We start from the raw sequence: 15,146 nt of genomic DNA, 5'->3' as shown, positions 1-15,146 counted from the left end.
TGATTGTAATTGCCGAGTGTGTCATTAGACATCAGGATCAGTCATTAGACAAATGACTGATCCTATTTTTCCTCATGTACTCAAAGTCTGCTGTAAATACTCGGTAGAGCCCCAAATATTCCCACCACTTTAACAGAGCTGTTTTTCGAGTTTCAGATCATCTTAAAAGTCTAATTGTTTTCTTTTTTGTTGAAGGTTAATCACCACTGACAAAGTAGTTTTCTTCAAGCAGCATTTTATCCTTTTTCAAAAAAGAACATTGATTTCCTGTTTCTAATGCTAATTATGCATAAGGCTGGCATATTCTCACAAAGGACTGCTGAAAAAGAATTTCTGCAGTGCTAACTAAAAACATTAAGAGGATCCACCATGATCCTCTTAATGTCTGCCAGATGGATAAACCGGAGCTGAAATCAGTCAAAGCCTGTGCTTTAAGTACAAGTCCTCGAATAAATCTTATTGAATTATTCTTATCTTGGAAATGTTCAAATCCCCATTCAACAAACACCACCTACAAAGTGTTTAAGTTTATTCCAACATATGTATTTCCAAAGGTTCCTGAAACGAGACAAAGGAGTTAAAAATGGAGCCTCTGATGTCAAAGCACTGAAAGCTGCACTGCAAAGCAGGATTTTGTCTTCGGGGTTAACCTGAGGTTTGTCGTTCACTCCTTGCAGGGATGCATTGCCATGGTAACTTAAGCTGCCAAGCTAACATGCTGTTGGCTGCAAACAGTTTTTACGTTTGTGTTTTTATATTTATTTTTTTCTTGCTCTCATTAAACACTGGTTTTAATAACTCAAATTAAATCTGTCTATTAAACATTACATTTAAACAGATTGTGATCCATCAAATTGTTCTGTATCTTAATGTTAGAGCAACTGATATTAAAGCACATAATCGGCAAAAGCAGATTTTCTCTTTGTTTATAAAGGAAGCTCTGCTGCCAGCACTGTAACTGTAACAGTGATTGGTCAGACACCAATGCTACACTTTTCATATGAGCTCAAAGGGACATTGGGATAACCTGGTTTATCTTGGCGAGCTGACAAACAGCTTCCTGTGACGGTTTGCCCTTATCTTACCTGATTACTAACCCTGATGTGGCAATCAGGATAAAGATATGTTGGGAATGATAAATCAAAAAGTCTGTGTATAAAAGAGAAACGCAGTCAGCATTTAGAGTTGGAAGGAGACTTCATGTATCGGAAGTGTTGGCAGGGAAGTGAAAGATAACTAAAGGAAAAGTGGTCTTATCTGCAATGCATTTACATGCATGTATGTGTGTGTGTGTGTGTGTGTGTGTGTGTGTGTGTGTGTGTGTGTGTGTGTGTGTGTGTGTGTGTGTGTGTGTGTGTGTGTGTGTGTTGCATAGGCTTGCAGAGCCGGTGGGAGTTTTCCAGGCTGGAAGCTGTCGCTACTTGACACGACAGTGCTGTGATAACTACTAATGAGGACACAGGAGAGAACATGTTATTAGACTCAAAATAAACACATCAATACGCAAACATCCTGCTGACAAAATGAAAGACAGACACACACATACATGTATTTGTTCCCAGAAAGCACTGTGAGAATTTTCCCATCATAAAAATAACAAAGCAAAAAAAGAACAAGCGAGTGGATAATCCCACTCGACACACTAATGCAGCTACCACCAGTGCGCTAGCCGAGCTTTAATTCAGGTTAAGCTATGTTCATGAAAGCTTGATACCAGGGGACACAGTTTTCTTCTTGCTATGAATAAAACAGCATCTTCTTTAACTGTGGGCTACCTCGGGGAAATTAGAAAACACTGAGTACTGCTCGAGGTCAACCTTGATTTTTTTCAATGAAAACTGTGAGAAAAATGTTTTGGATCAAAATGCATTTAAAATGAATTTAAATATAACAAGGTTTTACAAGGTTTTGTTAGTAAATACAATTTAAAATTGCATTTAAAAATGTTCACAACTGGATAAAGTACTCAGATTTATTCCACATGTGTAAAACCTTTTTCCTTTGTTTCTCAAAAACCAGGAGTGTGTGAAGCATGAATGCACTGCTCAATCAGGATGTCCTACATTTCAGTTCATACAGAGAACTTAGAGTTGCAATACAAAGCTAGAAATTCTGAGAAGTGTGAAGGACTTTATTTTGTACAACTTTCCTCAGCTAATTATATATATATGAAACATGTCACTGTATTTGTGTTTTAGACATTATAATTATGTTGTTTTCTTTTTCTTTCTTTGTTCTCTGTTCCCATGTATACTCTACTTTTCCTGTCACATGTTTCATGTCACCCTCGTCTCTATATTCCCCATGTTTCCCCAGTGACTGTTAAGCCTGCGTGTCTTGAGTTTTGATCTGTGTGTTTTCCGTTTGATTTTTGTAGTCCTTGTCCTGTGTGCAGTGTATCTAGTCTTGCCTCCCCTTGTCTCTTTATGTCTGATTAGTCCCAGCTCTGTTTCCACCTGTTCCCCATTCTCTCTTCCTGCTTGTTTTAAGCCCTGTGTTTGTTTGTCTTTTTGTCTGTTTTTGTGTTGCACGCTGACTGTGCTGTGTTTTTTCTCTCCGTGTGCCTAATCATCTCCTAGCTCTCAATTCCTGGTCTATTTTCTAGTGTTTTAGTTTTAATTTCTTGTTTATAGTTTAGTTTTGTATTTGATGTGAAGTGTTTCCAGTAATAAAGCTGCCATTTTCAGTTATTCCTTCGTTTTGAGTCCTGCATATGGGTCCTCATCCTGCCTGCCACACAGCGAAACATGACAGTATAAAACAGTAAACATTTACCGACTGTGTGTATTCCCCCTCTTTCTACTTTGAAGTCTTAATAAACACATATTTATTTGTAAATGATGATCCATTCAGTGACACAGGTTTTTAAAAACGAAATACAAGAGTAACCCAAATATGAAACTTTAAAACCAGGACTATCCGGTCATTAGCTGTTTCCAGGTCCAAACTCCGCTTCAGGTCCCAAAGTCAAACGAACACTGTGACATCACTGAGAGTTACAAACTGTCTGAATTCTTTCATCTGTAATAAATGATCAGTGTTGCTGCTCTACCAGGTGTAACAATTAAGTTTAACATCCAGGCATCCATGAAAACAGGATTTATCAAGTTTAACAGATCAGGGAGTTCGATTCCTACACAGTGTTCAAAAGTGTTAAATTTTTTGGTGTTAATAGTCTCCTTGCAAAAGTAGAGTTAATTTTACTCTAAGCAGAGTCACATTCTTTTAATGTAACTCTGAGGTGTAAAATGATAGTAGTTAAAATCGAGTGTTAAAAATGAGTGTTTCTCTGTCAAATCTGGAGGTGTTACAATGGAAACATTAACTCTTGACCTCTTAACTCTGAACTCCTACAGGGGCTATGACACCAACAGAGTAAATTCACAAACTCCGCCCCCAGCACGGCTCCAATCGAAGCTGAAGTGAAGCCGTTTCAGAACATTTTGCTCTACATATTTGAGTTGTTTGCCATGCTTGGTAAGTCATTCTTTCAAAGATTGTTTCAATTATTATTAGCTTTTACTTCTGTGGCTCTTTGGAGTTGAGACAAAGCTGTGTGAAAGGCATTAGCCATGTTGCTCGCTGATAGCATAATATTCTGTTTTAGCTAGCTGAAAGGTATTGTTTGCGGGCAAATACCACAGCCTTGAAAAAAAGCTTGCATGTGAATTTTCAGTCAAACTTTTGGTCAAATACACCTAAAACAATGTGTAGAATGTGAAATGTTGGTATAATGGTGCTACTTGAAGCCTGAAAACGATCGCCCATAAAAAAAAAACGAGCAAACAGCAGTAGCTGACGTCCTGACTCGATTCTACGTTAGCATAGATCCCTCCAGAGTTTTGTGCACACGGTTTAGGTAAAAATGAAAAAGGTTGAGGTTTTACATTTAGTTCAGTATTACCTGTTGCTTGTGTCCTTGTCTTTTGGGAAAATACTTTACACAAGTAATGGCTCAAAGAGGATTCCTTTTTTTTTTTTTACTGTGCTGCAATTGTTTACTGGATTATTTGTGCCATTAATTCGTGTCAACTAATTTTTATTCAATCTCCGCACAGGATATGCTTGTGAAGATGGAATATGGGGGAGAGCAGAAGTGCGTTGAAGTTCCACAAAGGGATTAATGAAGGACATGCATATTGTATTGAAGAAATAAGTGATGAGAATGCTGTTATTTGCATTTACCAGCTCACCTATGTCAGACCTTTTGATAAACAAAATTCTAATGAAAGTGAGAACATGTATACTGTTACATCTTTCAGAAAATGTTTTGAAATTGTGGTGCACAGTTCAGAATAAATGTTTTTCAAAAACCATTGCATCTTTTTAGTAAATGTTTATTTCCAAAAGAAATTTCTAGAAGTTCAGAACAGTAAAATTCCTGCTTTTTAGAATGAATTAGAAGATAACTCTTACGTAGTTAAACTAAAATACTCTTTGAGAGTTAATATATAAACTCTTTACACCAAGTGTTAAATTATCAACTCCAGACAGATTTGGTGTTTAACACTAAATCAGAGTTAACGTACCAACTCTCCAAAAAGAGTTAAATTAACACTCTCTGGTGTGGACCCATATAGACACTTTAATAGTGTTGAAATCAAATCCGACAGTGTTAATTTGGACATGCTGGATTTGCTGTGTAGTTTCCATCTAAGCATGATATAGCATGTTCTGACTGAGGGATTTCTGAAAAATGCAAACGTACAGCTCTGCTATCACTTCCAACATAAATGAAGACAGGAAACTAAACAGCAGTGACGTTTGTAGGGTTACTGAAGTTTGGCTAGTGTTACGTCCCTCTGCAGCCCCTAATCTCTTCAGTGGGTTCAGCTGTTGCTAATTGACCACACGTAGTCAGGTGTGGATGGAAGGATACCTGAGGCAGGCTTTCAGCAGGCCTCACTAGCCGTTGCCGTGGTGGCATCAGCTGTTCTAGCCAACTTGCAATGCAGTTTAAGATTAAACCTCTTCTCACCTACGTAATGTTAGTGACACAGCTATGTTAGCATAATATAAACACAGTGAAGATGGAGGATGAACGCTAACTGTTTTCCAGTCAATAAAAGTTAACATGAGGGTTCCCGATGGTTAGGGACAGGATGCTGTAAACGGACCAAACTTCAGTCAGGAGAACAACTGAGATAATCCATCCACAATACGAGGTTAGTCATTCATATACTGCTGGGCTGTAGCTACATCGGAAGGCTTAAAAACTGAGCTTAAAAATTAACAGAGAGGCCGACAGTGATCACTGACTGTTTTTAGGGGCTTGTTGAGATTCAATAGAGCAAGATACAAAGCATTAAAACATGTTAAAAACACAACAGCCTTAATAAACGCAGAGTAGACCACAGTGGTGGCAGCATCAGGCTAAGGCAGAGCCTCTCATTAACACAGCCAAGTACACTGTTCAGAACTGAGGCAGATCCTTACAGAAAGCATGCTCTGTGATGAAGAAGGAAACATACTTCTGGAGCAGTTTCCAGCCCAGCCAAAGCCCACAGGAAATCTGCAGGAGAAATTTAGGTTATCTGACACTCAACGCAATGCTGATAATGTTGGTTTTCAGGCTTTAACACACTTGATTATGTGTAAACTGCAGTGACTGTAGTAACCATTTCTTTAGAGAAAGAAATAGTCCAAACACTTTTTTGGAAATAGTATTCTTATTAGAATATGCAAATTCAGCATGAAACAGAATTACTGGGCTGTGTGTCCCAAAAACATAACTCCGAACAAGAACTGGAAAACAGAGAGAGACACTGAAGGTGGATTTTAAAATATAAGTTGAAATCACCAGATTTCATACAGGCCGATTATTGATGAAACAATGTATTGAGATATTGTTTGAGCAGTTAAGCAGTTTGCTGGACATTAATGTGAGGAAGTGGAAATGAAGTTTTGAATTATGAAAACACCAGTTCAGGCTTTTCAGGGGATCAAACCTTTGTCTAATTATCCCAGGGCTTTGTTTTCTGTGTTTTTCCCACAGTGTGTTTCAGTTTTTATGACTGAAACAGAGTTAAACTGAATTAATTACAGTATCTCATTTGGCCAAATAAATGACTCTGCTTGATGTTTCCTCAGATCTTTGTCATTGCTTATTTTCTGTTGTGGTGGCGGGATGCCAGTGTTAGGAAAAGATTGTGATCCAAGTGTGTGCATGTCAATGTTACTGCTGTCAGTGGTGATTAAGTAGACTTATTGAACCATAAAATGTGTAAATGGACCCGAGTGTAACAGCTATTCATGTTAAATTCTGTTGACTCAGCACCAAACAGTAAACAGGGCTAACTACTGAGGCAGCAGGTGGCTTTTCACCTTTAAACATGACTGTAGTTTCTGAGGAGTTGATACAAAATCTTTACTAAACCTCTTGAATTAATGGTGAACGTCTCTTTTTCAGTCACGTTTAATTTAAAATCTACTCCAAAGCTGTACTGGGACAAACCTGAAATATGGCAAACCAATAATGTAACATCTTCTGGTTTGTTTAAACCAGAAATCTGCCCATTAAAAAAATGTACAAGCCAATGTTGTTGTGTTTTGTGAAATGAATGTAAACACTATCAAATAGATCTTCACTCAAGTGCAGCCACAACTGCACGTTTATTATGACGCCAAACACATCAATCTGAGGCCAGAGACTCAAGCAAAGTCTAATGAGATAATCAGCTACAGCTGTGACAGGTGAACAGAGGAGCGCAGGTGTGGAGGATGCAAACAAACGAGGGACAATCAGCTTCCAGCTGTGGGAAATAATCCACCATATCAGCACCACACAAAATATACAAGAAAGGTGTGATGATGCAACAGCTGCATTAAAATAATAAGAAATGCAAACTGTGAAGTGAAACGTGAGCTGCTTTTGATGATTTTATTTATCACAAGATTTCTTTCAGCAGGGAGTTCTGCCAGTGATGTATGGATGAATTAAATATTTCTGACTTTTTTGGCTTTTTTGATGGATTTCTTTCACTGTACATCATCGTATTAAAGCTGGGCAAAACATGAGTCAATTTGCAGGAAACATGAAGGAAACAATGAACAAATCACAGATCATTGGGATATGGAGAAAGCACCCAACTGGGAATAACTTTATGCTACATTCATGGCTCATCCTACACACTTAAAAAGCAGGAGAAAGGGAATGTAAAGAAAAAAAAAAAGAATTGTCATTGTTTTATAGGCTTCTTACTCTAATGCCGTTCTCAGCAGACCTGGCACAAAGAATTAGATTTGTAAAGCAGACGTGGTCAGTGCGCAGAAACAAACCAACAAAGGGGATAACTCAGAGGAACAAACCCATACAGCATCTACTCGGTTTGCAGCTCCTCTTCAAACTGTTTTATGGTGAGTTTCAGCTCCAAAAGCTACATTTTGGTTCACAAAAAAACAAACAAGGACGAAAGCAACTGTGCATAAATCAAACTGTGCAACAACTTAAAAAAAAAGCCTTGCCAGATAATGTAATGGATGGATTCCATTTAAAAAGCAGCATATTTCTCTTTTCTAGCTTTGGTCACAACCAAAAGCAGAGCTAGAAATGAGATCAGCAAAACAAAACTTCAAGTTAATGTTGCTTAATTACTCTGACCTGTGAGTGAGCATCATGTATTTCAGTCAGTTTCTACCACCAAAAAGCCCAGAATGAAGCAGAACCTTGAGTTCCTCGTCTTACTTTAACTCATTGGAGTATCAGTGGTCAACACCACCGAGCCGTGGCTGACACTGTTTCCTTAACTCAGCAGAGGAGTATTTGAGATCAGCACTCTGGCTGCTTGCTCGCTCCAGCTTCTTTTCCCTGTACGTTTCTTCTTTCGTGCACCATTTATCATCTCCAGAGTTTACTGTTTATTTACACCACATAGCATAACAACGGAGCGCTGGATGTGAGACACGCAGGATTCCTTCTGTATGGCTGTTAGATCGCTCAGAAACACAAACATGCAGATGGACTGGGAGACCATAAAATCAGTAGAAGATGCAGCATAGAAAGCTTTTGAAAAAACAACACGAATACCTTTGTAATATTTTCAGAGATAAAAGATAAAAGGACACTTTGGTTTCGTCAGAGGGCTCATACAAGAAAACTGGATTTTGATACATGTTTCTGTTATTAAAGATAAACATAAATAGGAAGTATATATATATTTTAATACAAACTTGGTGAATGTGTGCACAATTTAAATGAATAAAAAAGTCTGCAGCATGAATCACTTTCACTACAAGAAGAAATATTTGGTAACAATATTATTGCAGACACGAGTTAACTACCTCTGTAAAAACATGAATTAATTAAAGAATAAATCATCTACATGTTTATTCATCATTGTGCATTTTGGGGTGTGTGGGATAAGAAATTTTTGAAAAGTTACCACTGATACTAACATTGAGTAATTTTGACCAATCAGAAATCAGTGTGGCAAAAATGCATGTCTGCATGTCTGGTTGCTTAGCAACACATTATTTACACACATTTAAAGGTTCCGGCAACATGAATGCGATAGCTAGATGTGACTGAAAGATAAGCACACAGGGGACTGTGGTGAGATAAATGATGAATAATTACTGCAGGGCTGAGCTGTGGTTGGCTGTGCAGAGCAGCGAGGGAACCTTAGCTCAGCTGAGCCGAGAATCCGAAGAACTAATCTGATTAAATAAAGAGAGAAATCCAGAGTCTCAGGTCTGAGGAGCAAAGCTCATGTTTTCTGGTTATGGACCATCGTGATTTTCAGGATTGTTTGATTCTCGGGCCGTGAAAAACATTCTTACACTTTTCCTCCGATGCATTCGAATAAACTGCCAGTACCTGATGAGCCAGACTTCAAACGGCTTTGTTTGTTCGGTGAATGTTAAACCTGAATACACATCTTGAGGTTTTCTCAAAGTAACATTGTTCCCAGCCTACTTTCTAAAAAGTACTTTGTGCATGAATAGTTGCCAGCTTGGCTCTATAAGTGCTTTTAATGCTCATTCTAGCAGCTGCCGAACACTTTTCTAATGAGAACAGACTCCCTGCAGCGTTTTCAGGTGCAATAAACCTCATTTTCCAAGGTCATGTCTCTAATGTAAAGCAGTGGGGGGCCTAGTATTTACAGGCAGAAGCACGTCTGGGAAACATTTTCAAAGATGAGGAGCACAAATCTAATGGAAGGGAAGAGAATAAGAGGTGTTCTACTTTTCTAAGCTCACTTCACTTTGTCTCTTCTGTAGAACTTTTCTATGAACTTCTACCATTTCAAACATTCCCTGACAAAAAGACCAGTCTCGCTGTATCACTGCACCACTCCTCCTTTATTCTGGCTCCATATTCCATATACAGTATTTGTGATTGTCTCTGTCACTCTGACCACGGATGTACCAGAAAAGTCGAAACACACCAACTTCTTCAGGTCAAATTGTTGGTTTTGATAAAAAAAAAACACTATTATTTCTCTGTTCATGCTTCTTTGTTCATCCCACCATCTGCTCACTGCTCAGTTTAAAGAAACTGATTTTCACACATAAAACCAGCGGATGCACACGTGCATGTTATTAGACGTGCTTGTTAACTTTGCTTAACTGTCATCATGTTTTCAGTTCCAGTGCCATTGTTTCTCAGTCAAAAACACGTTGCACTCAGATTGGGCATAAAAGGGTCTTGAAGCATTTAAAGCAGCTTTAAATAATTTACATACTTTCTAATATCCAGCAGAGGGCGACTGCTCCAAAACCAAGACTGGTTGTAACGTAGAACCTAAACACTGAGCTATTAGTGTGATCCTCAAGACTGGGTCCTCTAACACAGACCTGGGAGTTTTCTGCACAGCATCTCGGCTGTTCTTAGGACTCCACTGACAAAGACAACAGTACGTACACACACACACACACACACACACACACACACACACACACACACACACCATTTCTATAGTAGAAGGGTCCAAAAATCAATTCTTCTCTGTGAAGCCTCGCCATCTTTGGAAAATCTGATTATTAAAGGGACACTTAGACTGTACCAGTTAGTAAAAATACTTGCACACAAAAATGTGTGCACTCCATCACACACAGACACACAAAGCTTTTGTATTCAGTTCATGTGACAGATATCTGCAGCAGCTCTGAATGCCACTGCCTCCTGCCTCATCGACTCAACAGCCCGGACTCGACTGAACTTTGCAGGAAGTTTAGACGGTTTTCTTCACTGTTGACTCTCTGGACTTAATGTCAGCATTTGTTTATATTATGTAGCCCATTTACCTCTGGGGCTTAGTGTGCAGCAAGCCAGCTAACACCTGACAGTATCATTTTGGAAAATGGATCGAAGTGTCACTTTGGTACAAATCAGGAAGCAGTCAGCCTTTGGTGTGAATGCCTTTATTTTCCTCCTCTTGGCTCTCGAGCTGCACGGCCGTGCGGTGACACAATGTTTAAATTCACAGCACCAGCTAAGTTGTAATTAAGCTCAAGAGTTTTTTGTGTTTGGAACTTCTGCAGCATCTGAATACTTTATCCTCTAATTATATCTAATGAGCAAATGTATTATAGCATGTATTACAAAGACACATTTTGTTATAATTATCTGTATTGTGGACAGGGTTATGGATTTCTGAGCGAGAGTTATTGAAGCTGCTGGTGCATAATGACTTAATTTGCTCTACAGGCAGTTGAAACCTAAATGGTGTTTTCTGCTGTGCTAGTTTACATAGCAACTGAAATGCACTCATCCATAAACCAGATGTGGAGCAGGAAGCTTGCTGATGTAGCGTTTGCGAGCTTGTTGCTAGTTCAGAAACTTCAGTTTCCAAAGCTGTGTTGAACTTGTTGTGAGTTTAGCTCTGATGAGTCGAGACGTTTGCACAGTTTGTCCAGTTTGTCTTGTCTGCACACTCTTGGTCTTCTATGTAAAACATTTTTGTTCAAAGGGAGTAGGCCACACTGTAACAGAGTCATGCCTTAGACTGGCCTCACAAGTGGCTTTATTGGTCAACATTAATTAGCAATAATTTGTTGGTCTCCTATACTAATATTTCCCTGTTATAAGCCATTCTGTGCTGTTACACCAACATGAACTAGTATCCACTACTCGATGTGGTTATCTCCCAAGATATATCATATCTTACAGCTGGTCTCCAAATTGGCACTCAGTCATCATAACTTGGGTGAAACCTTACTGTAGACAGAGCACCGCTGCTGATTAATAGCGCCACTTTGGACATTTTTCTGTCTCAAATCACAGTGTGTCCATTCCTCTGTGCCAATATTGCAGAGAGAGACTTTCAAAACAAATGAGAAAGTGAAAACAGGAACTATAGCCAAGCCAGAACGGCCACTGCCAAACAATCAATCCCAGTTCCCCACATATTCCCTTCTGCAGTCCAGGCGCCCGGAGCTTTAGGCTCATTTTCACATTGCAGTAAAATCAGGGCACATATCTGCAGGTTCCACCCCAACAGCCTGCAAGTGTTACAACTCAATCAGAGCTGATCTCCTCTGTAGTCCAGTCCAGTTTTCTACCCCCCTGCCACACACACTCACACACACACACTCAGCTGGACATGTGTCCACCTGCAAAAGTATGGCTGAGATCAAAACAAGCAGCAGATTTTTAAGGTCAGAAGGATTCGCTTTACTGCGGCGCTCTATTCAAAGTCAGTGCTCTGTTGTTTGACTGCCAGAAGCCAGCGTGCCGTCTCTCTCTGGGTGTTTTCTTGTCTTGGCAGGCTTTTGGTGTTTTGTTTGCGTTTATTATTGAAACTTTAAGAGAGCAGATAAATAATAGTTGCAGTCATGTGTATTTCAACATAGTTATGTGTTATTTTTCCTGGCAGGAATATCTCCAATGTTTGTGTTCAATATCGAAATAGTTATTTCTGTGTTATTGTCTGTCAGGTTTGTTTGTGTGTGCCAAATAAACTTTATGCACATAATGATTGTTTGTACATACACTTCATTCCCTTTGCTATTATATACTGAGTGCAGGGAAGTGTATACACAATATGAACACTGTGTTCGTGTATCGATGTATTTCTGTGTGTGTACAAAAATTATTCTCAAACTAAATTCCAATATTTTCACTAATAAAATCATCCTTGGTCAGTGTCACTGGAGACAAACTGAAGCTGCAGTTGTTATACAATGTAATTTCTACTTTCACTCAAAACCATTTAAATATGTTCTGGTTGGAACAGTAGCAGATTTGGAAAAGTATTCCAGGCCCTTCTCTCCTCGGCCCTGTCCATCCAAATTCAGCCCAATTTGGGGTAACCCAGGCCAGATGGAAAGGGAAATCTGTCCAGCATGATGTGAATCAGCCCTAGGGTCTCCTATCATTTTAAAATGCCCAGGAAATCTTCAGAAATAAGCCAAAATCCACAGGTCCAGCAAACATTTAGATCAGATGCCTAAAGGATTTCAAGCAGCAGGGGCTCCAATCAGATTTCCTAATCCCCTATATGAGTGAGCACAGATGGGAGAGTTAATCAGCACTGTCATTATTTTGGGCAATAGTCAGAGTTAATGTTGTCTTTGTGTATTGCAGGGTGGTATCATAGAGGTGCTGAGTCTTCTGGAAAATTTTGAGTACTGCTATTATGTTTGCACCATGGACCTTAAAAAGAGTCAATCTTAACTTCTGTGTCAAATTGCTCGTATCACCAGTGATGCCTGTCAACGTGAAACTCGAGTCAAAGTCCCAGAGGCTGACTGGAGTTTATCAATGAAAGAGTACACAAGCCTGAAAGAAACGCATCACATCAGGAGTGTGACCAGAACGATGTTTGTCTTGCGCTGGAACTCATCCCATGGAGTCAAGCCGTCGATGCAAAGTTCTACTGTAACATCCCGAGGCATCCGGGAAGATTTGGTAGGACCAACCTGAAATGGGCCGTGTGGGCAGACACACAGTTCACTGGAAACTTGAGGTTCGGTCACACCAAATACATTTTTACTCACCACTATTCCATTTATCTCCACAACAAAAGGCCCCACCTGGGCAGTGGATTTGAACCCAAGACCTTCCTGCTGAGCAGTAATATTGCTAACCACAGCACTGCTATTCTGCAGCATTCTAGTTGATTCTATTTGTTTATTTAAGCAGAAGGCGTTGGCTTCACACTATCACAAGGACCGGACTCAGATGTCAACCCTTTCTGTAGCTACAACCTGAGGAAATTAGATTTAACATCTATGATTTGAATTGCTGCTGATGAGTAGATACTGCTATTCGTGCATTTATTATTGATGTAAATAGCTTTGTAATTGTTAATTTAAAAGGTCCTGTAGGACGATCATTATCTTTCACTCTCTCACACGGTGGTTGCAAACAGATGACAGTTCATGTGTCTGCAGATCAATTTTGTTGATTGAACTCACCTCTCATCTTGCAGCAAGTGTGAAGAAATGAATGAGGCTAATTGATGCTGCATTGTGCACTCTGTCGGGGTGTCTGACAGAACCCTGAAACTTTGCTATTTCAGGCAGTCACAGCTCTGAGAGAGGGGAGAAAGAAACACTTGTGCATATGTTGTTTTTCAATTCTGGTTTCCTTACTTGTTTCGTACAACTTGTGTTCAGTTACCCAGTTGACCTTTTTAGTGGATACATGTCGTGCTTTATTCAAGTTTTCAGATTATCTTGCCAATATACACTCAAGATTTCCATTAATCGTCCTGGTCACTTTTTCTTACACGTTTGGGTTTCCTTGTGTTTTCATTGGTAGTGTCATCATCTGTGTGGATAGTTCTACTTACATTTTGCTTCTTCTTAGATTTTGGCCTTCATGTCTGGGCTTTCCTACTTCATCATCCAACCATGTATAACTGTAGCTTTGCTTTGAGGCAGAGAGAGCAAAAGCCAAAAATCTTAGTGTCTCGTCCTTACAGAGACCAAGGCCTTCACTGGCCGGAGTATCTCAGTGTATTTTGTGTGAACAGCTTAACAATAAAAGTTTTTCATGAAAGCAGAGTTTGGAACAAAATGTAGAATTAAAAAGATCATTTAAACAAGGTAAACAAGGCCACTTCAATCCAGAAAATCAAAAAGAAGAACTGAGGACATAAGTGATGCAAAGAATCTAAAAACACAGGCAGATAACTCAGGAGGAGGATTGAAAGACCCTCTGACACAACTAAAGAGAAAAGAAGGGCTTCGATAAGCTAAAACAAGTTAAAACAAAGAAGGCAAGAAAGTAAAACTAGACAAAATTAGACAATTGACTATCAAAATAAAACAGGAAGCTACTATACAGGGAAACACTTTGCACTGAAGAGGCCAGACCAGGGCCCTATGTTACAAAATAAGTTCAGCATACCCAGAGTATCACTCAGTTATGTAGATTTACTCACCTTAACACTGACAGTATGGATAAACGGTCACTCGAGGCTGGTTATCAGTCCACTACCTTAACCGTCATCCTTAGTAAAGATGCAACACTGTTGTAAAAAGGACAGTTATATTTTTATGTTCTTTGTAGAATGTTAATCACCATTCGATAACATATCTAGAGTAGGCAGCCATCGTTCTCATAGGCATTTTCTAAGGAAGAAGCCTCTTATGATCCATAAAACCCAGGAGAGTGATTAGATGTTAACACAATCACCCATTTCACATGAGCATGCAAAGGAAACTTAATAAGAAACTTAACATTGATAATAATTGTAAGAATAATGGGTCTGACCCAGTGTTTTGTGTTTGTTGGTTTATTTATATTGTTGGATTATTGTCATCCTTGGTTTTCTGCTTCTGGTTATTCTTAGTTCCTAGGATTTACGGTTTATGTTATTTTTGCCTTCCCGATGTTCCTCGTCTAGTCCCTCTTGTCTCCGTGTTCCCTTTGTCTCTGCCTCAGTGTCAAGTCCCAGTCTTTGTGAATGTCTCTTGTTTCCTGTTTTATGTTGATAGTCCTGGTTCTGTGTGCAGTGTATCTAGTTTTTCTTCCCCTTGTTTCATTATGTCTGATTAGTCCCAGCTGTGTTTCCCCCGTTTCCCATTCCCTCATTACTCCCTCGTATATTTAAGCCCTGTGTTTTCCTTTGCCCTTTGTGTCCTATATCTTCTCTGCTGTATGGGTTCCTTGTGCTATTGTTTAGAGTCTATGATGGGAAATTTCTTTCTTCTATATAATGATCAAATGTTTTAACAATATCATTTTAGTAATAGTA

General features: G+C 39.1%; 1 long non-coding RNA gene across 1 annotated transcript; it reads left to right on the top strand.

The window, feature by feature from the left end:
- The first annotated feature begins 3,163 nt into the window (after positions 1 to 3,163).
- Positions 3,164 to 4,316, top strand: LOC309687099. The gene is made up of 2 exons (XR_014270621.1): positions 3,164 to 3,477; positions 4,059 to 4,316. It is a non-coding gene; the product is annotated as an uncharacterized lncRNA (long non-coding RNA).
- The last annotated feature ends 10,830 nt before the right edge of the window (positions 4,317 to 15,146 follow it).

Source organism: Aulonocara stuartgranti (assembly GCF_965226115.1).
Source record: "Aulonocara stuartgranti genome assembly, chromosome: 14".
Lineage (NCBI taxonomy): Eukaryota > Metazoa > Chordata > Actinopteri > Cichliformes > Cichlidae > Aulonocara > Aulonocara stuartgranti.
Note: the sequence above shows the minus strand (reverse complement) of the source record. Positions and strands in the feature narration are given on the sequence as shown.